This window comes from Canis lupus, chromosome 4 (genome assembly GCF_048164855.1).
Source record: "Canis lupus baileyi chromosome 4, mCanLup2.hap1, whole genome shotgun sequence".
Lineage (NCBI taxonomy): Eukaryota > Metazoa > Chordata > Mammalia > Carnivora > Canidae > Canis > Canis lupus.
Window position 1 is genome coordinate 13,617,921 of NC_132841.1, and position 22,409 is coordinate 13,640,329.

Here is a 22,409-nt window from a genome sequence, read left to right on the forward strand (position 1 = left end):
TTATAGCCAAGAGAAATGTCTATGGGAAGTTTTATCCTTCCTAGTGTACATCTATCTGTTATCTAACCATAACCCTCTTTTTATCCTGGTTACCTATGGCTGGAATGGGCATTCCTGTGTTGTTGGTTGCATAGGTAATGTGTGATCAACCTAATCTACATTGTCTTGGAATTTTTGCACTCTAGGAGAAAGTGTGGGTTATTTTCTTTGGTAATGGGATTTGTAAGATGAGAAATTTGTTGGCCTTGTTCTAGGTCCTTTGGTAGAAGCCAGCCTGCTATTATTAAGAGAATGCAGAACCTAGAAATGGAAGTTGTTTGGGGTCACAATGTAAAGAGTTCAGATTTCATGGTGGGAATTTGGTAAATGAAAGGTCACACAGAAGATTTCATTGAGATGGTGAAATGACATATCTACAGACTTGAATATTCTTACCTATAAAGCGGAATGTTGGATTGGTTCTGTTTTTCAAATTGTGGATTGCAGTGGCTCAGGACCCTCCTCATCCTCTCCCTTCCCCGTCTCCAAAGAAGACTGGAAACTCCATGTATCCTCTAGAATAATTTCTTGGTACTTCTGTTTCAGTAATGTATAGATACATGAGAGTTACAAATGTTTAAGGCTTTCTGGATTTGGTAGAAATTGTATGCAGCCTCACGGTGATTGCTCCATGGAGTCTAATTTGAAAAGTCAGAAAGGCCTCAATTTAGAGCCTACCTTGTGGACCAGGGAAATGAGATGGTAGAGCTGATCAACTGCTGTAATGAGTGTCCTACTTATTTGTGGAGTCCTTATCTCAGCTTCAGTGGCTGAGTGAAAAGTTACTGAATTCGGTCCCCCCTCATCTTGTGCATATTTTTAAATTGGCTTGTGCTATGGTGCTTGGGAGTAATTTTAAAATGGAACGTGTCTCTGGGCCAGTAGCTCTTAAATATTTTGTACGCTCAAAACACCTGAGACTAATTCTAACATTTCTGAGCAATTCTGAAGTTGAAAATTGGGAAATGTATCCTAGGAAACTATTTTTTCAGAAGTTCGCCAAGCTGATGCTGATGCATCCAGTTATCTGTTGGTGATGTTTAACAACTTTGGACCTACGTCTAGTATTGTCTTAAAATTTCATGGCATCAGGTAGTATCTTTAACTTGTTCTATTTCTGTTTCAGTCTGTATCCTTTAGTGAGGGGAGGTGGCTATATATTTTGTCACCAATGTAAGACTTTCATATACACTTGAGTATAGCACTGTGACAATTGTCCTATGTTAGCATTGTCCCTAGTCTATACAGGAGTTTTTTTTTTTTTTTTTTTTTTTTTTTTTTAAGTTTAAATATAAAAGCAGTAATGATACAGAGGTTAACACATAATGTATAATCTTGACTATATAGCATATGTAGATGTAATGTTCTGAAAAAAATAGTATTTTAGAATTGAGTTAATAAAATGGCCTAATAAAAGGTCCTTTGGGGACTTAGATTAACAGGCTTAAATAATTTCTAATCAGCAAAATAGCTCTTAACTGGAAAACTTGGATGGAACAAACTTTTTTTTACATCAGTGTGTTTAGGTAACTGCTTTATAATCGGTCAACTGCAGTCCCATCTCTCTAAGTAATTGGCACATTCACAGGGGTCAGTGGGGCTCCTAGGACCATAGAGTCATTTTGCATGTGGATGGAACAGAGACACTTAGGAATGAGTGTGAAGAGTCATTTAAATAGGTTTGGGACAAAATGGGTAGAGTATTGAATGACTAAGAAAAAGGAAAGGATGGAGGGATAAAAAGTAAAAGACCTTGAAGGGGAGGGATTTCTGACTTAAAAGTAGCATCTAATAGAAGGTAGAGGTGGGGTAGCAATGGTATTGGCAAGCATTGTCGTTTTAGTTCGTTCAGTGAAGTTTAACGATGTGTTTGAAAACAAAGGTAGATATTTTCAGTCCTGTGCCTTAGTGTAAATTTCAAGTTTCTAAGATACCTCAAAAACTCCAGAAGAGGAGGGGGAGCCTGGGTAGCTCAGTTGTTTAAGCATCTGCCTTCGGCTCAGGTTGTGATCTCAGGGTCCTGGGATCCAGCCCAGCGTCGGGCTCCCTGCTCAGTGGGCAGTCTGCTTCCTCCCTCCATTTGCCCCCGTCCCTGCTCATGTTCTCCCTCAAATAAAATCTTTTGAAAAAACTTCAGAAGAAATGTATTGTGAGTTATGCACTTGGTTGTTGAAGAGGAGAAAAGGTCTCACAATATGCTGAATGTCTGCTTTTCCAATTTGCATTAGGAACTCCTGGAGAGCTAGTTAAAACATTTCTGGTCTATGCCCAGCTTCCTGTAGGTTCTATGTGGCAGGGAATATGCTTTCTTAACAAGTTCCCAGGTGATGATGCTGATGGTCCAGGGACCAGAGTTTGAGAATCACTAATGAGTAGTTCTCAGAATTCCAGAGAACTGAAGAGAAGCTCAGCTATTTGGCCAACATGTTGGGTTTGTTAGGGGGAAGTACAGGAGGTGCAGGAGAAATGGGCCTAAAGTCAGAGATACATTTAAAGGTCAAACTGGAATTTCAACCTAAACCTTCCATTGTTATTGTTGAGGAAAGTGAAGGTGTGATGTAAAGGTTCAAGGCTTTAGAACCAGAGAGGTTAGGGCTTGGCTCCAGTTCTGTCATTTCTGTCTGTGACCTTGTATAAGTTACTCAATGTATGTGAGTTGGTTTCCTCATTTATACAGTGGAAGTAATAGAACTTATTGTTTATATAAATACATGTAATGTTTATATAAATAGAGAAAGAGGATTGTAGGATTGTTGTCAGAGTTCGTTTTGCCAGGCATCCTGCATATATAGGACATGTCCATTTTTGCCAGGATTCCCTAAATATCCTTTTTTCAATATATTACAAAAAATTGAGCAGTTAGTGCTATTTTTCTGCTATAGTAATTGGTGCTTAAATCCATTAAATAGCAACACTAGATGGGGGAAAGAGTATAGATAAGGTTCCTAGAACAAGGTAATTTCATTGCACGCTTAGTTTTTCTCGTTGTCTCTTAAAGCACTTCTTTTACTTTGTCCTTCACTAAAGTTGTAAGTCCAGTGAGGGCGGGGACCATGTCTTGTTCTTTCATCCTCCCAGCCCTTGGTCTAGTACCTCAAGCATTTAAGTTTGCCCCGTGGTAGTGGCACCTCACTTTCAGTAACAGTTGAATCTGAGTTGTGAGCAGCCACTTGGTTTAAGTGTCTATCCTCTGTTTTTATAGCAACTTTATAAGGGAACAGGCATTCGTTTTACAGATGATGAAACTAAGATTTGTAGGATCTTAGTTAACCTAGGTAACTAAGGTAACCTCCCAAGGATCCCAAGGCTAGTAAATGCCAGAGCAAGGAAGGATCTGGGCTTTTGCTTCTAACTCTGGTCTTTCCATGGCATCATGTTGGTTCTTAAGATAAATTCATAAAGTTTCTAGTAGTTAAAGCTTAAGTGTATCAAGTTTCAAAAACTTAAGAAGAAAGAACTGAAGAATGCAGGCAAAGAACTAAAGCCAAGGCAGTTCAGATGCCAAGGAACACCAAGCTCAGTGTTGTCAAAACCAACATGACAGGCCTACAGGTCTCTTAGCACCAAAGCTCCTGACACATTATCAGAAACCTCCACCTCAAGGTTGAAAGGACCAAGGTCACCAAAGTAAGAACAGTTTTTAGACTAGTCCATTTCCTATCCCATTTTAGGTAGCAATATCCCTTTCTCCTGGGGGAAGCCCGCTACTGCATGCAGTCTTTTTGGGCTTCTTAATTCTGGCTCTCCACTCCTCGTTGCTAAGGATGACTGAGATTGGATCAGTCACAGTATACCACAACCCAGCAGCAGTGATTGGTTCAAGAGGACCTAAACAAGACCCATCAGGGTTCTTTTTGTTACAGAAATCTTGAGAGAATGAAGTCCTCTTTCTACTGATATTGTTAACCTGAGAACATGACTACCACCCTAACTGGAGCTGCCTGAGCTGAGAAAGTAATAGATTCCTGGAGCCGTATAATGTCCCTGGTTCTGGTCCTGAGGCCCTGGTTCCTGCAGTGCTGCTTTAAAATTGTATAAGCTACTCAGTATTCCTGGTAGGTGTAGGGATTGTGGGTTTTGTTTTGTTTTAGCTTAATCTAGTTTGAGTTGGGGTTCTGTTTAAACCTCAAGAGTCCTGACTAATTCAGCTGTCAGTATTAAGACAATTGGATGAATAAGTTTAAGTGAGCCCTTAATTTAAGCACCCTTGTAGTTATAAATTCTTACACAATTAAGTATCTTCCTTCTTTGAAAGCTCTTTCTCATAATCATAGTTTTCACTGTAGCTTCTAGTACTGGTTGTGTAGAATGGTACTGATAAAAATGTATGCCCATTGACCTTTCAAAGAACCTAAAAACTTTGGGGGAAATGTTTGTATTATGGATACTTATTCTATCAGGAGTAGAAATCTGTAAAATCCACTTTTCTGCAGGCAATTTCTTTTCCTCGAGATAGGATTTCACAACCATGCTCTACTTCTCTGTTAAGAAAACAGTGCAATAAAAGAGTAGAATGTATTTGGAAAATTTATTTGCTAATGAGTATTAGTTCTTTATATTTGCAAAGAACTTTATCGTAATTAAGTAGCATACGCTATTTCAGTAGACAGAAGCTTCCTATACTATAAAAGTGTCTTGAACTATAAAACCACAAGAATAATTATACCATAACACATTCTTTATAATACAGAAAGAAAAGATACACTTCCCAGCTGAACATAGCCATTTGTCTCAGTGGTTCTGGTATTATGACAAACATATTTATGTGCAAGAAAATATAAATGTGTTCTTCATGAAGTGTGTTCACTGCTTCAAGGATCCAAATGGGAAGCAGAGCATTTGCTCCATCTTAAATCTTGCTAGAATTTGAACATAGTTTTAGAAGTGCTTTTTGGCTTATTTGAAATACTTCTCATGCACAAGCACTAATGGAAAACGGCTCAGAACATAAAAAGATTGCAAATTTCCAGGTGAACACAGAATGTTTTTTTGACCCATCAACATCAATTTGAAGCCCCATGAACTGGATGACAAATGTAATGTGAATTATATGTTGGGAACTCTTAATTAGCCATGCTTCTAGAAGGTCATAGCAGGTTGGATAACCTTAAAGAACAAATGTCACCTTTCTTGCCCCAGATTTTGGCATTTGCTGTGTGACCCACCCACTTAGCAATAAATTAATTAGTGAAATTGTAGAATTGAATGGAATCTCCCAGACATCAATTTAATTCTTATTTTCCCAGGAGGAACCTATGGATTTCAGCAACAGAGAGAAATTAGAACCTGGATTTTCTGATTTCCAGTTTAAAGAGATTTCTACTCTGCTTTAGATTAGCTCTGACAGTGAACTGGGGTCAATACGAAGTCAAGAAAGGAATGTATTTTAAGGATGAAATATTCAGGCAGAAAACTCTAGTGATGAGAAAAAAATAGTAGATCAGAGAAAGTTATATACATTTTTAGTTCCTAGAAATAAGGGAAAAAGCCAACAATGCAAGTAACACATTCATGCCAGTCACATGGTACAGGATAGGAACTGGGTGTCTTGTTTGCAAAAGCAGTAGCAGTTTTCATTCTCTACTCCCCTTCAGAGGATGATCTGGAACTTAAGTCCCAGATGCTACAGGTATTTTTAAATAGACACTTTCTAAAAACAAAAAACGTTATCTCACTGCAATTTAAGTATATATCAGATAATCAACATTGTGCTGGTTAATATTACCTATTCATGAAAGTCTCTGGCACTGGAATAGCTAACATTAGCTGACATGTATAATACAAGAAAAAGGCAAAGAGCTCAACTTCATCTCTATCACTTTTCAAGAGAAATTTCTCATGTGTTAACCATGTTTGTAATATTTCTAACATGGCCCAGAAATGAGGAATAAACAAGTCAATGTGCCTAATGGCAAAAAATAAAAGAATTATTTGCAAACAGAAAACTGGACTTTTGAGCAGATGTTTATTTAAATCCAAACAGCAACTCCTACTTTTCCTGTTATCTCCAATTATGTGATGCAACATATTTACCAGAAGAAGCACTTTTTAAAAACAGCCTTCCGGGGAGTGAATAAACAATACTATATTTGGCTAACAGCTGCTTTTGGAAAATGAGATGTCAGCAAAGCTGAGTGTTGTTTAAAGAAAACTAATTATCCAAATACCTTTGACTTGGAGCAGAGTAAATAAAGCACTTCCCTATTTGCACTGAAATGTTTTGTCTAGGATTTAAATATTAGGTATTAGCTAGATATTTTACTTCCTCCTTCTTTTGCCATGTGGAGCAAATGAATTTTAAGAAGTATTCCTGTGTTTGATTTTGCTGCCAAAACCACTTTAGGTCATCTGGTGCTGTACAAAGCTATTGCTTCTTTGCTTATTCACTGTCCACTATTTATGGTGTTCAGTTTAAAGCAGTGTTTATGGATACATTAAAACCCAGATAACCTAGTGACATGCACTGTGGTTGCATTTGTGTGAATTTAATTATGCAGATGTCAAATAATATTAAGTTATGTTTAAACTCGTGTGGAATTTGAAAATAATGCAAATATCCCCAATTTTTGAAAATTGGTTTTAAGGTTGGCAAGCTTAGTAAAATATAAAACTGGTTTATGCTATTGCTGCACTGCACTTTGGCTGGTAGTACAAAAATACGCGCAACCCTTTGTTAGTGTTTCGTGAGCCAGACTGTGGTCTCCCTGAATTAGAACTCCTGCAGGTGGTGGTGGTGGTGATGATGCTGTACTTATTTTAGCATTTACTCTTTATAATTTGAAATATTTTTACATTCTGAAGCAATCTCATCCGAGCACTCATTAAATGGGAGTCCATTGCTGGCGCTGAAAAATAAGCCTGAAAATTAGGCATTTTGGAATGAACTTGAGACCCGCTTTAATGTCACAAAGAAGGCCAAACAACTCCCATGGTACATTTTCGAGCAAGTATCCCATAAATTGTTAGTGATACTATCGAGAAAATACAAAGCATTAAAGCAAAAATACATATTCATTGTAGATTTTAAGAAACCATCTTCTTACTTTACACTTATTTCTGTGGAAAAATCAGTGTTGTGTTATGCAAGTTCTTCAAGAATATATCCTGTGTATAAAATCTGGCCTATGATTTTCACATAAAGTTATTAGATGTAATATTTTATTTATTTTTAAAGATTTTCTTTATTTGAGAGAGAGGGAGCATGAGCAGGGGGGAGGCGCAGAGGGCGAGAGAGAAACAGACTCCCTGCTGAGCAAGGAGCCCTATGCGGAGCTTCACCCCAGGACCCTGAGATCATGACCTGAGTCAAAGCTAGACGCTTAACCAACTGAGCCACTCAGGTGCCCCTAGGTGTAATATTTTATAAATGTTCAACAAGTATTTGTTGAACATACATTATAAGCCCGATACTGAGCTAGGGACATGAGCACACAGTATTCAATTTAGTGGTCTTTACATTTCCTTGTAGGAAAGATCAATTATAAGCTAGTAGATAGTGGAATGGAACACGAGAATGGGATTCTTCCTTCCTGGTTTGACTTAGGGCAGTAAGATAGCTATCAGCTATCCGAGTGGTTGTCAGAACTCCTTCTCTGATAGGCAGATTTACAAGAAAATGGCTCTAGGAACCTGTCCCACAGCTCTCAGGCCCAGGATAAGCTATACAATTTCTGGGGCCCAGTGCAAAAGGAGAATGCGGGGTCTCTTGCTCAAAAATTATTAAGAAATTCCACCCAGCAAGAGCAGAGCATTAAACCGAACACACACAAAAAAATAAAATAAAATAAATAAAATAAAAAAATAAACCGAACACAGGGCCCTTTGAAGTGTGGGGCTCTGTGTCACTGCACAGGTCACAGACCCGTGAAGCTGGCCCTGTTTAGATCTAGCCAAAGAAAGAGTACAAAGGCTTAGAGTGGAGAAGAGAGATTTGGGGATGATGATTTTGGAAGGCTGTGCCATGCTTTGGGATTGCTACCATCCAACCCAGGCCTAGTGGAGGAAGAATGCAAAGAGACCTCTTGAAGAGCTCTGGAACATGTTTCTTGGCGTCATGAGGCAGAGTCCGTGCCTGAATGAGGCCTGAGAAAACTGAAGTAAACCGACTGGGGGCTTAACTTCTACCTGGAATATCTGCACTATAGTCAGGAGAATACTAGCGATGACCTGCATGTCTAGAGCTTGCCGGTGGGAGGGTTGATTGTCTGCCTCACTGGATCGGGTTCAAGCAGGAGACAGAGCCGGAAGGGGGTTTCTTGGGCCGGTGTTGAGAACTGCATCCAGCCCTGCCTCCGAAATAAACAGAATGGAGTGTCCTTCTGCAGCGTAGATAGCCAGCTCTATATTGCTCATACTCCAAACTCCTTTGTAAGACTAAGATTTAATGTATTGTGAAATATATATATATATATATATATTTTTTTTTTAAGATTTTATTTATTTATTCATAGAGACACAGAGAGAGAGAGGCAGAGATACAGGCGGAGGGAGAAGCAGGCTCCACGCAGAGAGCCTGACGTGGGACTCGATCCAGGGTCTCCAGGATCACGCCCTGGGCTGCAGGCGGCGCTAAACCGCTGTGCCACCAGGGCTGCCCTGTGAAATATTTTTTATGTAAACGATAAGCAGCAATAGGCATTGCCTCATGTATCCATCACCCAGTGTCATTACTATTACATTTGAAACCTTCAGAGTATCTCTTCCTATTCACATTTTCCTTTCTCTCCACAAAAGATATATTTCTTTATACTTCTTCAACTTTTCTTCATGCCTGTACAACATATCTATCATCATCATATTGCATGCTTTTATGCTTTATATAAATATTAAAGATTCAAAAATTTATTTTGTTTGGCTTTGTGAGATTTATCCATGTTGATAAATGTCACTATTGTTCATTTGCTTTCACTTCTTCAGACTATTCTGTTGTGTGACTCTACTACAATTTATTCCTCTCTTCTCTTAATAGGCAATTATTTCTCATGTTTTGCTTTTATGAACTATGTCACTCTAAGTTTTATTATATATGTCTCCATTTGCTTGTGTGCAAGGGTTTTTGTATTTTGTTTTGTTTTTGGCAGATCCATTCTTTGTCCTTTCTCTGTTCTGCTCTGTATCTCAGGGACCTGATCCACATAGGTTGACCTTGCTCAGCCTCCTGTGTCACTTGCCTGCTTTCTGGTTGTAGCCAGTGGGAGACATGAATGAGAGAGTAGGAAGGAAGGGAAGAGAGAAGTCAGAATGCTCATCTCCCTCTTGCTCAGAGGGGTTCTCTTCTGCTCCTCAACTTCCATTGCACATGTGGCCAGAGTTCTCGCTTCTGCCCAAAGACTCACTAACTCCTGCTCTTTGGTAGCTCCTCCTGTTCACCTCTGTATCCTGGGGTGGTAGTGGGTTCCTGAAGTTGCTTGTCCCTAAGTTCCTCACTGCTTTTTGACTTCTCAGGACTTTAGTCCCCAGGTAACCAATTCCTTAGATAAAATTCCTTCTGTTTCAATACTTGGAATAGTTTTTGTTTTCCTTTTACATCCTAATATGTAAGTTGTGCATATCTTCAAATTGCTCTCCAAAGTGGGTGCACCAATGTATACTTCTAACAACAGTGTATGTGTTTCCATTATTATAATCATTTTTTTAAAAAATATTTTATTTATTTATTTGACAGAGAGAGAGAGAGAGTGCACATGAGCACAAACACAGGGAGCAGCAGGCAGAGGGAGACGGAGAAGCAGGCTCCCCACTGAGCAAGGAGCCCAACATGGGGCTCAATCCCAGGACCCCAGAATCATGACCTTAGCCAAAGGCATACACTTAACCAGTGAGCCACCCATTGTTAAATCTTAACCAATATTAAGTATTGCCAAGCTTTTAAAAATTTTTCCAATCTAATTCGTTTGAAATATTTCCCTGAAGTTTTAGTTTCCTTTCCTTGAGACTGAGGGTCTTTCTACATAGACCATTCAGCTTTTCCTTCTGGTGAATTGTTTACCTATATTTAGATTTTTCAGTTCTTATTGATTTATAGAAGTTGCTTATGTTGGCCTACTAATTCTTTGTTGGTTATGAGTGCACCAAATATATTTCTCCCATTCTTTGTCCCATCTTGCCATTTTTCAGTGGATGGGTTTTTTTCATGGACAGAATTTTCTAATTGTAATGTAGAAAGTTGAAATATTTCTCTGAGCTGCTTGGAATAGTAGACCCACCTTGAAAAAGAAAAGGAAAGAAAGAAAAGAAAAAGAAGAAAGAAAGAAAGAAGAAAGAAAGAAAGAAAGAAAGAAAGAAAGAAAGAAAGAAGAAAGAAAAAGAAAGAAAGAAAGAAAAAGAAAGAAGGAAAGAAAGAAAGAAAGAAAGAAAGAAAGAAAGAAAGAAAGAAAGAAAGAGAAAGAAAGGCAAGATCCACCAATCATGAGCTAAGTTGTACTACCAGATGACCTGTAGTGACAAACTTGTACAACCCAAATCCCTCAGTCAGGGCATGTGCAGAGCAGTGGCTTATAGTTGGCTAGTCCAAAACCACACCCAGTGTTTCCCTTTAGACCAAATGGATGGACTCAGCAGAGTAGGTGTGAGGGTATATTTGCTGCAGACTCTAGCTAGAGCATGGAGAATGTGGGGCTTCGTTGCGGGCACCTTCCAGGCTTTTCTAGCCCAACTGTACTTCTGACTCAATTGAACACAGACCTAGTCTCTTTCAGTGTATACTGAGCCTGGCTTGGAAAGTCTATTGGACAGGGCAAGTCCCTGAAATGTAACCAGCTATGTTCAACATTGCCAACTCGCAACCAAGAGCCATGCTGGGTTGGAACAGAGAACACACAAACAGTGTGGAGCTAGAGTCTCACACTGCCTCAGGAAGCAGATAAATCCAAGCACGACTACTCAGCAGGCTGAGGAAAATGAGCTCACGATCAGCCTGGCACTTCCTTGGCCACACAGGCCTGCACATTTATCTCTCCACTGGCAATGGCAGCCTCTAGCACAAACCCACTGTGAGGACTGACTCCCCAAACAAAGGTCAGGAGCTCATATAATACTTGTATTTTAGAATAGTTATTACTTGCATGTGGTATTTTAAAAATTCAAACAATATAGCAAAAAGTACATAAAGTCTTGTTTCTTATCCTCATATTGGGGTTCCTACATCTTACACACCTTACCACCCCCTCCGCAAACATTTCAAGCAAAAATGAATGTATGTTGTTACACTTCCATTTTTACACAAAGATAGAATATCTATAGTCTTTTTTTAAACAACAGATCTTAACAGATTTTGATCAAGAATTTTTTTATGTATTTATATATATTTTAAATATTTTATTTGTTTGACAGAGAGAGAGCATGAGCATGGAGAAGGGGAGAGGGAGAGGGAGAATCAGGCTCCCTGCTGAATGTGGAGCCCAAGTGGGACTCGATCCCAGGACCCTGAGATCACAACCTGAGCCAAAGGCAGACGCTTAATTGGCTGAGTCACCCAGTCACCCCTTAATCAAGAATTTTTAAATCAAATTTTAATTTAATTAGATTTTTCCTACAAATTGACTATGTCATTTTCATAATTTTTTCCTTACTTTATACTCTTACCATAATTTTTTTTCTCCTACCACAATTTTAAAAGTCTGTGGTCAACCACCACAGATGTTTTTTTTTTCTTTTTTAACATTTCAGAATCAGAAAAAAAAAAAGGTTGTATGTTGTGTTTATTGAAGAATATTTGGAGAACAGAGAAACATACGAAGAAGAAAATAAAATTTAAGAGTAATTCTACTACCCAGTAGCGTTTCAATGACAATTGTAGTGTTTGAGATCCAATAATTTTATAATAGATTATCACATATCCCAATAAAACACAAATGCAATTAATATATACTTTAAACTATAAAAAGGAAAAGCATTCTTCAATACATGTTTATCTACCTTAATATCATAAAGTTTAAAATTTTCAAGTTCATTACTGATAATAATGTATTGTTGTTTTGTGTATTAACTTGATCTCTATTTTAAAATTTTCTCTCTCTATAGATGGTATTTTTAAAAGAAGTCTTCAACAGAGGCACATATTGATTCTGTAAAGAATTATTTCTCCTCTCTATTCGAAGCATTCCAACAGGTATTTATTCACTACTTGAGTTACGATTGTAATTCCTTACCTTTATATACAGTATCACAGTTTGCAAGTCTTGTCTGTTCTTCTGAACATCCCTGTGAGGCAAGTAGTGCTATTCTCATTGGCTGGCTGAAGAAACCAGGCATCATGGAGGTGAATGCCTTGTCCAAGGCCATCTAGCTAGTTAGGTAGGAGAGTTGGAAGTTTGGACACTAAGTCTAGTTTGTATTCCATCAGACCATTGTGGGGACAGAAGAAGAAACACCCTACATTCCCAGACCTCTTTGGGTTCATAATGTAGCTGATGAGACATGTTGCAAAACCATTAGACACCCACAGAAGAAAACACCTGGCCTAACAGGTACACATGGTCACCCTCATTTGACCTTCTATGTGTTCCATTTAGCCAGTTTCCACTGCTTCTCACTGTTGCTTTGGCTGCTCTTCGGGGGCATCTGTGGTACCTGCCTAGGCCTTGAAGGCCTTTGAAGAGAGCTCTTGATTAGAAGTTAGAACTTTAACTGCGTTAAAGGCAGGGCAGAAGATGCTCATTCCTCCAGTAATGGAGATAGTTCACTGACAAGTGAGAAGTATACCTTAATTGTACTTGTCCTAGTGGCTTAAAAATGTTTTTCCTGCACCCATTTGATTTGTTCAGTCATTTACTGATTCATGGTTGAATTCAACAGGCACCACTGGGTACCCAGCATGTCCTCAGTGTAAGACACCCTGCAAGCCCTAGAGGAGGACGGATAAATAAAACATGACTTACCCCCTTAGGGAGCTCTGTTTCCACACGATTCTTCTGGTTACTCAGGCAACAGACTTCGGTAGATAGCACAGAATCCACACTTTGAACCTAGACACAACTAGGTTGTAGCTCTGTAAAGCTATCTCTTAGCTCAAGCACAGGCCAGGAGGCTTTTGTCTCTTTTTGATACCACAGTCACTCTTGTGAAGAGAAGGTCTCTTTTCTGGGACCAGCATTAAAGGTAACAGTATCCAACATGAGAATGTAAAAGACAACCCATTTGGGGCACAGAAAATAAACATTTTGATGTATACTTACAACATTTCTTTTACTGGGTATGTGTTTTATACGCTCTAAGATGTGTTAGTATCATACACAGTGGCTCACATACATGCTTTGTGAATCAATAAATACACATATGTGCCCGGCAGGATTTTATGGATGGGGCAGGTGATCAAGAATTTGGGGTTCGGGACTCTAAAGCCACAGCTACACTGCTTCTCCTTTCTGTGGAAAGGCTCATTTGGGAAGCTTTCCAAAGTCATTGAGTTTGATTTTGCCCTGATGGCTGAGAAGAGAATTCTACAAGGTTTCTAGAGTATAAAGTTCAAGTGAGTTCCTACAGATTGTGCCAGACTGTGTCTCTAACACAAACAGAGGAGAGATGGATTTCTTCTTCCCTGAATAAGCCCTTCCTTCCTGTCAGGATGCTGAGCTTGAAGAGCTGGCTTTTTCCCCCCTCATACTTGGAGGATCCTCTTTGTTTGTTGTTGGGGCCCTTCCGTAGTTGCTTTTCACCTATTTTCCCAGATAAACGCCTCCACTCCTTGTTCCTCACCTAGCTGGAGTTGGAGGAGAATCACTGGAGTCCTGAGTTCTCAGGATTCTTCTATTGCCAGGCACTTAGATTTGGTAACAGATGTCCAGCATGATCCCCCATGTGTCAATTCCAGAGCACTCTACCAGCTTCACTGACAAGTGTAAATTCTCATTAATCCAGTGTCTGCACACAGAACACTCTGCCTGCTTTCTGGCCCAGGAATCCTTTCTGGAATGTAGATTATTTTTCACTTTTATCTAAGTGTTCTATTTTTTCTTTCTCCATCCCACCTCTGCTTGCATCTTGGGTATCATTGAAGTCATTGACAGCTTATGCAAAATATAGATTGCTTTTCACTAAAAGGATTATGAGTCTGTGATAATTCAAAAAGTACTTAAGGAATGTGGGTTGAGATTGTTTGAATTGCAGAAAGATCTTTAAAGACAGATTTTTTTTTATCTCCTTGACATATGATCAGTCTGATAAAAATTTCAATTTTGTTTGTTCCAGAAACCCATCTGTAGCATAATATGAATTTTACTCAAAGTATCCTTTTCCTCCTGTTCTGGTGTTTACTAAAGTCCTTGCATAGAATGTCTGTGTTTTGAGATGGAATTTGGAAAAATTGCTCATCTACATCAGAGATAAACCAGATGAGTCTTGCAAACATCCACACCTGGCTTCAGATAAGAATTCTGAGCTTGTCAATTACTAGGGCCTCCTGAGGGCAAAGGCAGGCTGGCAAAATAGTTTTTGGATAAGTAGGCCATTCTGGAGGATCTTTTCTTCCAAAGCAAATGAGAGATTTCTGTCCTTGATGCTAGTATCATGACACGCGGATGACATCTATGCCTAGGTAGGGAAGGCTAGCTGCTGTAAGAGACACACCTTATGGTATATAATGGCTCAAACACGATAGAAGTTTATTTTTTGCTCTGATGGCAGCACTGGGTAATGGGAAAGATGACAGGACCACTATCATGAAGACAATCATTCAGGGATCCAGGCTCACAACGCTCTCGTATTTTCAACTCGTGATTTCCAGAATTGCCCTAAGAGGCGACTCCATTCAGCCATCCAGAGGGCACATTCAAACATGGAGAAATGTGTGTGGCTGGGCCTGGACGTGGCACATCTGACTTCTCATACCCTGTTGGCTGGAACACAGTCACACAGCCATGCCTAACTGTAAGAACAACAGGGAAGTGAGGGCTAGTTGTGCATCAGAGAGGAAAAGGAGAATATAGCATCAATCTCTGCCACCACATACTTACCCTTTGTCTCATAGAAAGATTTATTTCAGAGGCCCCCTTTACCAAGCCGTGAGAATCAGTTGTGTATTCTGGGGTAGCTCTGGAATCCCTCTCTCAGGCAAGGGGTAGCTCTGGGATCGCTCTGTCTTGGAGCCCTGTCATTTTAGAGAAGGCGATGAATTCCTCCTAATAGAGTTAAATGGCACAGAGTGGATTTGGGTGTTCTGCAAAAGGTTTTTGGATGATCAGCAAATCTCAGCTGGAGGAACAAGCAAGGGTGACCTCTCTGGAACTGGACACACAAGTCTGCATATCTAAGTCCTCTTTGGCGTTCGCGACCCAGTGTTTCCAAGTGTCTGAAAAACTGATACACACTCCCTTTTCACTTGATCAGGGGAAATTCTGGCCGTATCTTTGCAAATAAAAATAATTCTTCCGCTGAAATTGCCTACTTGTTATCTGCAAAGACAGCAGGGGTTTTTTAGCAAGAAAGGCCCCAGAAACCTGCCTGGAACATGGGCCAATTGATGGTCTGGGCAAAGGCTGGGAGGCTTTCATCTTTTGAAGGAATTAATACATAGGGCATCAGCTGAGTTTCCATTTCAGTGCAACTTAAGCCTGAGTGATAAAGGCAGCCGTGTTCTGTGAATCTTGTATTACATAACCCTCATGTGATCGAGGGCTGCTATTTATAGTTTTCCATTGTGTGGGGCTCTGGACTGGGTTACAGGATGCAGCTTCCTTCTTCTCCAGCCTCCCAGAGGAGGTCAAAATGACTCTGCATTTATCTTGAACTTCCATCTAGCCGAGGTCTTTTAAAACTGCTCTTGTTTTATTGTCAAAAATAATTTTGGCTTCTACCTTAGCCTGAAGTTCACTCGTTTGTTCATCTTTCATACATCTATCCATTCATTCATTCATGTAACGTTGAGTGAATGCCTTTCAGGCACCAGGGATACACAGTTGAGTGAAACATGTCTGGAGTGGGGGTAAGAGGTTGAAAATTTTGATTCTTAGACTCCATCCTAGACCAATTAAAATGCAGCCTTTGGGGGGTGAATTCTGGGCATAGGTATGTTTTATAATCTTCCCAAGAGTCCAATATGCAGCTAGGCTTGATAACCACTAGAATTTGTAGGCACTGCAGCCAAAGTAATGTATAAGGTTTAATATGCCAAGAAAGGGACCAGAAAGAGAACCAAATAAAGACAGAATCCAAAGTGGGTAGTGAGAACAGTGTAGAGAGAATTGGAAGTTGTTAGATATAGAGAATGAGAAATAACGATCCATCTGTGGTAGATTTTCAACCTTTCTACGTTTTAGCTTGTGTTGTTGGACAACATTTAACCACTCTGAGCCTCTTCTTCCTCATTTTAAAAGTGAGGATAGTAATAATCTTTACATCCTAGGATTGCTGTGACCATTTAGTCAAAGTGCCTGGTTTGCAACAAATTGGTTATTTTTGTTATTATTTGGAATTCAGGAGGAAATATCAAGCATAAAAAGGTGGGTAGTTAAAGACTTGAGTATGTTGGTGAATTATACTGAACATTCAAAGAAAATTTAATACGTCCATCTCAAACTCTTTCAAAAAATTGAAGAAGAGAGAACACTTCCAAACTTATTTTATGAGACCAGCATTACCTTGACCAAAATGTACAAGGATACCACAAAAAGAAAGAAAAAAAATTATAGGTCAATATCCCTGATGAATATAGATACAAAAATTCTCAACAAAATATTGACAAACCAAAGTCAACAATACATTAAAAGGATCATCCACCACGATCCAGTGGGATTTATTTCAGGGAAGCCAGGATGATTCAACATTTGTAAATCAATCAATGAGACACTGTATTAACAGAGTGGAAGATAAACACCATGTGATCATCTCAATTGATGCAGAAAAAATCATTTGAAAAAATTCAACAGTCACTTATGATAAAAACTCTCAACAAAGTGGGTATAGGGGAAATGTACCTAAACATCATAAAAGCTATATATGACAAACCCCACAGCTAATATCATTCTCAGTGGTAAAAAGCTGAAATCTTTTCCTCTAACAGCTGGAACAAGACAAGGATGCCAACTCTTGCTACTGTTATTCAACATAGTATTAGAACTCCTGACCACAGCAATTAGGCAAGTAAAAGAAATAAAAAGCATCCAAATCAGAAAGGAAAAAGTAAAACTGTCACTCTTTGCAGATGATGTGATACTAAAACTTTAAAGACTCTATCAAAAAGCTGCTGGAGCTAATACGTGAATTCAGTGAAGGTTTAGGATGCAAAGTTAATCTACAAAAATCTGTTTCCAACACAAATAAAAAACTATCAGAAAGAGAAGTTTTTAAAAATTTCATTTACAGTTGCATCAAAAAGAATATAATACCTAGGAATAAATTTAACCAAGGAGGTGAAAGACCAGTACACTGAAAACTATAAGACATTTACGAAAGAAATCGAGGAAGATACAAATAAATGGAAAAATATTCTGTGTTTATGGAGCAATTAACTTTTTAAAATGTTTGTACTACTCATGGCAGATTCAATGCAATTCCTATCAAAATTCCAGAGGCATTTTTCACAGAGCTAGAACAAATCTAAAATATATATAGAATCTCAAGAGACCCCAAATAGCCAAAGAAATCTTGAGAAAGAAGAACAAAGCCAGAGGTTTCACATTCCCTGATTCCAAACTATACTACAAGCCATAGTAATCAACACAGTATGGCATTCACGTAAAAACAGACACATAGATCAGTGGAACAGAACAGAAAGTCCAGAAATAAACCATGCATATATTGTCAGGTTACAACAAAGGAAGTAAGAATATACAATGGGAAAAGAACAATCTCTTAAATAAATGGTGATGGGAAAACTGGACAGGTACAAGCAAAAGAATGAAAATGGACCACTATCTCACATCATACACAAAAACTCAAAATAGATTAAAGACCTGAAACCATGAAACACGTAGAAGAAAATATAGATGATAAGCTCCTTGACATTGGTCTTAGTGATGTTTTTTTGGATATGACTCCAAAGGCAAAGCAACAAAAGCAAAAATAAACAAATGGGACTACATCAGACTAAAAAGCTTCTGTACAGGGAAGGAAATCATCAACCAAACAAAAAGGCAACCTAATGAATGGGAGATGATATTTGCAAATCATCTATTCAATAAGGGGCTAATATCCAAAATATATAAAAAGGTCATCAACTCAACAACAACAAAAAATCTGATCAAAAAATGGTCAGAGGATCTGCATAGATGTTTTTCCAAGGAAGACATACAGATGGGCAATATACATGAAAAGGTGCTCATTAGTCTAGCAAAATGCAAATCAAAAGCAGATGAGATATCACTTTGCACCTGTCAGAATGACTAGTATCAAAAAGACAAGAAATAACAAGTGTTGACTACGATGTGGAGGAAAGGGAACCCTTGCACCTTGTTGGCAGGAATGTAAATTGATGCGGCCACTGTGGAAAATAGTATGGCAGTTCCTCAAAAAATTAAAAATAGAACTATCATATGATCCAGTAATTTCACTTCTGGGTATCTATCCAAAGTCATACCTGGGTATCTGGTATGAGGAGAAAAATTAAAACACTAATTTGAAAACATATATACACTCCTAAGTTCATTGCAGCATTATATACAATAGCCAAGGTACAAAAACCACCTAAGTGTCCATTGATAGGTGAATGGATAAAGATGTATGTGTGTGTGTGTGTGTGTGTGTGTGTGTGTGTGTGTATAGTGAAATATTACTCAGCCACGACAAATAATGCAATACTGCCATTTGCCACAACACGGATGGGACTTGAGGTTATCATACTAAGTGAAATAAGTCAGAGAAAGACATACCACATGATTTCACTTGTAAGTGGAATAAAAAAAAAAAAAACAAAACTCAGACTCATCCATACAGAGAACCGGGGGTGGGGGCAAAAGTGATGAAGGAAATCAAGAGATACACACCTCCTATTATGAAATAAATAAATCACGGGGATGTAAGGTACAGCATTGGGAATATAATCAGTAATAGTGTATTCACTTTGTATGATGACATATGGTAACTGGACTTCCCGTGGTGACCATTTCACAGTGCATGCAAGTGTCAAATCACTATGTTGTACACACAAAATTAATATAATGTTGAATGTCAATTATACTTCAATAAAAATTCATTATCAAAAAATATGTGAAAGAACAATTAGATACTCAAAAAAATAAAGATCTGAGGACAGATCTTAAGTGATTCTCTGATGCTGCCAAAACTGGGAGAAAGCTCAGATATCAGTGTATCTGGGACCTCAGCTCCATATGCTGCATCTTCCTTGAGGAAAGAGGAATAATTATATTCATCTTAAAAGTAATGCAAATATGTCGTTGGCTAGAATGGCAAATTTTGTCAATTAATTAAGATTAAAATAAAAGTTCATTTATTTTGAAAAGCACCCCCTTATTTGGAGGACACCTTAGGGAGTGCTCAGGCCTCCCTGTGGGTACCATTCACATCTCTGCTACTAGTGTTTCCCGATCGTTGGGTGGAAAGCACAGCTTTGAGCATCATGAAAGTCTCATCATTCTGAGTGAAATGGGACACTCAGGAGGTCATTTTTTCTGGATATTTATGTAACCACCGTCAGCGATTTTTCCAGTGATAGACTATATAAACATGAGTAGATTTATATATTCAGTATATTCCTTTTTTGATTTGTAGCAAAGAAGATAGCACATTCCACACACCATTTTAAGCCCTGAATTTTACTTTAACAATATATCTTAAAGATTATTGATATCAGCCTATAGTTTCATTTTTAAAAATTTTAATTTAATTTTTTAAAAAAGATGTTATTTATTTGAGAGAGCACACATAAGCAGGGAAAGGGACAGAGAGAGAAGGAAAAGGAGAAGCAGGCTCTCTACTGAGCATGGAACTGGATGCGAGGCTCAATCCCAGGACCCTGAGATCATGACCTGAGCTGAAGGCAGATACTTAACTTTTTTTTTGAAATAGTTGTGCAAGTGGTCTGATGTCGTGTAATTTATTTAACCAATATTCTGTTGGTATTTTCAGCCTTTTGCTATTTAAACATTGCTACAATGAATGATGTGCCCATAAGTCATTTTGCATATGAGACCATATTTTGTTCTAGAAATTCTTTTTTTTTTTTAAGATTTTTATTTATTCATGAGAGATAGAGAGGCAGAGATGCAGGCAGAGGGAGAAGCAGGCTCCATGCAGGGAGCCCGATGTGGCACTTGATCCCGGCGGGATCATGCCCTGAGCCAAAGACAGATGCTTAACTGCTGAGCCATCCGGGCGCCCCATGTTCTAGAAATTCTTGAAGTGCAATGACTGGTTTAAAGAATCTCTGTATTTGCAGATTGCCCTTCACAGGAGTTGCTCTAATTCCCACTTCCACCAGCAATATAGGAGAATGCCTGCTTCCCCATACTCTTACCAACCGAAGTTGGATTTCTGCCAATGGACTAGGAGCATTCCAATAGTGTAGTAAAGTGTATCTCTCCCACTGTGAGTGACATTGAACCCATTTTCATATGTTTTTAAGACTCATTTGGCTTTTCTTGGTGGGGATAGTTGGTTCTTATCATTTGCCTATTTTTCATTTGGGTCATTGATTTTTTCATTATTGGTTTCTGGGAATTCTTTATATATTTAGGTAAACCAGCATGGTGCCTTTTGCAAATATCTTTTCCTTCTAGTTCTGTCATTTGTCTTTTTTTTCCCCATGGAGCATTGTGATTTCTGTGTTTTATGCATGTCATAAATACAAAGGCATTCTGCACTCTGAGATTTTTAAATAATTCTTCCATGGTTTCTTATGTCAATTGTAATACGTTATTTTTTTAAACTTCCACATTTTTGTAACACTGGGAATTTTTAGATGGCCATCTAAAACCTAAAATTGAATAATCTATCAATCGACCTAAAGCCTTTAACTGAATAACTTATCTTTTCTCCCTTGATTTGAAATATTATTTTTTAAAATATATTAAATTTATTACATACTCAATTTCCAGATGTTATTAGGTCTACTTCTGAACTATTTTCTTTCATTGATCTCTCTATTCAAATATCAGTACTATACATTTTTTAATCACCATAGCTTTATAATAGGCTTTAATTTTTGATTTGGAAAAAAATCTGGTGATTATTCTTTTTCAGAATTTTCCTGACCACTTTTGCTTGCTTATTTTTCCATCTAAACTTCAGAATCAACTAACTTAAAGTTAAACTTAAGTTTAAAATGATAATATATTATTGGCTTTGTATAAAACACTGATTAACATAGAGAGGACTAAAAAAAAAAAAAAAACCCATAGAGGGGACTAATGGCTTTATGTGTGTTACCTTTGTAGTACAGTGGTCCTGCCCCTTGGTTAGTGTGATCCAATGGATGTCAGACTCACAGATATCACCAATCAGGTATAACACTACTCTGCCTATGGGGTTGACTAAGTGACGAGGAGGAGAAGCAACCAGAAGTACTTACCATTCTTTCCTGGGAAGTAGAGCAGGAAACCTCTCCTTCCATGGAAAGATGAGAAACAAGTGGATGGATAATGATGTTTGCCATTAACAGTGGGATTTGAGGGACACCTGCTAGGGATTCCTCTTGGGATATCTCAGTAGCTCTATTTTTTTTAAGGTTCTATTTATTTATTTATGGGAGACACACAGAGAGAGGCAGAGGCAGGTAGAGGGAGAAGCAGGCTCCTCATGGGGAAACCAATGTGGGGCTCCATCCTAGGATCCCAGGATCACACCCTAAGATGCTCAACCGCTGAGCCACTCAGGTGTCCCTATCTAAGTGGCTCTTAAAGGAGTTTGGTCTTGTGATTCTGGAGATCAGAGACACTAAAGGTTTATGTGGAGTTATTTCATCTGCTGAAAAAGATGCTGAGAGGCAAGTGTAGGATAAAGAACATGGGCTTTAGAGCCCAAAGAGACTGAGTATAAACCCCAGCCTGCCAGTTGTATGATCTGGAGCACTTAATTTCTCCAGCTCTCATTTTTCTCACTTTTATACCTTACAGAATTGTCAGTATTAGAGTAATATATGCCAAGATTCTAACACAGCACCTGGCATACAGTATATAGTGAATATATAGTCTGATGCACATTTTGAACCAAAGACAAACTTCGGTTTCTCTGATGGTCTTGGCAAACTTCTCCTGCAGCAAGTGGCCCCAGACACCAGAGAGGGACCATGTTCCCTTGGCTCCACGGAAAAGGCACCTTTAAGACTGTTTCTGGAATTCTAAGCATTTCAATTCTTGCTCTTGGTTTGTGACCCACTGACTCAGGTTCTCTTATCTCAGTGCATTGCTATGCATCTCACTTCACAGGAATTTTTTTTCATGCTTCCAGGTCATCCTCAAATGGAGATATTTCACGTATAA

At 38.5% G+C, this 22,409-nt stretch overlaps 1 long non-coding RNA gene across 1 annotated transcript; it reads left to right on the forward strand.

The window, feature by feature from the left end:
• Window positions 1-10,352: 10,352 nt before the first annotated feature.
• On the forward strand, window positions 10,353-18,910 carry LOC140631872 (uncharacterized). The gene is made up of 2 exons (XR_012029393.1): window positions 10,353-11,055; window positions 12,061-18,910. It is a non-coding gene; the product is annotated as an uncharacterized lncRNA (long non-coding RNA).
• Window positions 18,911-22,409: the final 3,499 nt, after the last annotated feature.